The sequence below is a fragment of the Mus caroli genome, chromosome 9, assembly GCF_900094665.2.
Source record: "Mus caroli chromosome 9, CAROLI_EIJ_v1.1, whole genome shotgun sequence".
NCBI lineage: Eukaryota > Metazoa > Chordata > Mammalia > Rodentia > Muridae > Mus > Mus caroli.
The window spans coordinates 24,077,840-24,079,162 of record NC_034578.1 but is presented as its reverse complement, the minus strand read 5'-3'; the positions used below and the strand labels follow the sequence as shown (position 1 = coordinate 24,079,162).

The following is a 1,323-nucleotide window of genomic DNA, read 5'->3' as shown; positions in this document are numbered from 1 at the left end:
TCCTCCTCCTCCTCCTCCTCCTCCTCCTCCTCCTCTTTCTCCTCCTCCTCTTCCTCCTCTTTCTCTTCCTCCTCTTCCTTCTCCTCCTCCTCCAGCACCACCCCCACTACCACCACTGGCCCATTGTTTTCTATCTATTAATATAGGACATATCTTCAAGGCAGTTCCTGCATTGAGAAGAATTTCCTAGATGTTTTTTATCAGACAAGCTGTAAACAGGTTTGCTGGCTTGAACATGTCAGTCAGGGCAAGGGCTGAAAGATAAAGGCACCTCATTTGGGGCTTGCTGTGGGGAAAAAAACACAAAGAAGCAAATAGTCCTGGTTTCATTAAAGAGTAGAGGGAAGATAGGTGGACAGTGGGGGCAGGGCACTGGCTCACTCTGCAGGGCTGTGTAGTTGAAAGGGCAGAAAAGCAGTCAGGGATGGGCAGCCTCTAAACTGCAGAAAAAGATGCAATGCCTGCTCCATCTCTTAGCTTATTTCTGGAGATTTGGCGCCATCTGGTGGTTATGGTTTGGTACTGTAACTCATCCTTCCCTCTCAGTTTCCTGTTGCAAGTGGGTTCTTTCACAGTGATCATGGAATGTCACGTTCTATTAGCAAAACAATTCAGAGCACAGTGTTGGTGGGCCCCTCCTTCCTAGAAGGCAGTCGCCCTCTCTTCCTTCAAGCTATGCCAAGAGCTGTCCTGTGGCGATAGAACAAGAAGGCAACCACTGATGTGAAGCCACTCTGGGCTAGATCTTACCACATGCTGTGTTTCAGAGACCTGTCACTGAGGGGCCATGACCCTGAAATAGCCTCTCTACATCCTAAACTGCCCCTGGGAGGGAGAGAGCCTGTATGTCATGCCATGGGCATAGTACCTGAGACCCTTTCCTGAACTCTCCCCATAACTCCTTCTTATGGAAAAAAGATGAACGGGACATTGAGGCACTTGGGAAAAGTGATTTGAGAGAGATGCCTAGAAGGGCAAGCTGAAGTTTTTCTCTGCAGCCTCTGCAGGTGCATTGCTTGGTGTGGACTCAGTAGACTGTGTAAGCCGGGCTTCATTCATTCACTCTTAGAGGTTCACTCATTTCTTAGAAGGCTACTATGTACTGACAATGAGACTTTGAACAAAATAAACCCAGATTCCAGCTGTGGACTTAATATTATGGCCACACAACAGTCACCAAGAAGCCTAAGTAGAAGACAAAACTACTTAACTGTTGTAACAACAAGGACCGTAATAAAATAAATAAATAAATAAATAAATAAATAAGAAAGAAAGTGAAGGCCACAGGAAGTGACAAAAAAAAAAAAAAAAAAAAAAAAAAAA

At 45.4% G+C, this 1,323-nt stretch overlaps 1 protein-coding gene across 2 annotated transcripts in view; it reads right to left on the bottom strand.

Moving 5' to 3' along the window:
• Positions 1 to 1,323, bottom strand: part of Opcml (opioid binding protein/cell adhesion molecule like) — a 1,139,977-nt gene that overhangs the window by 662,962 nt on the left and 475,692 nt on the right. The gene's annotated exons all lie outside the window — the stretch shown is intronic.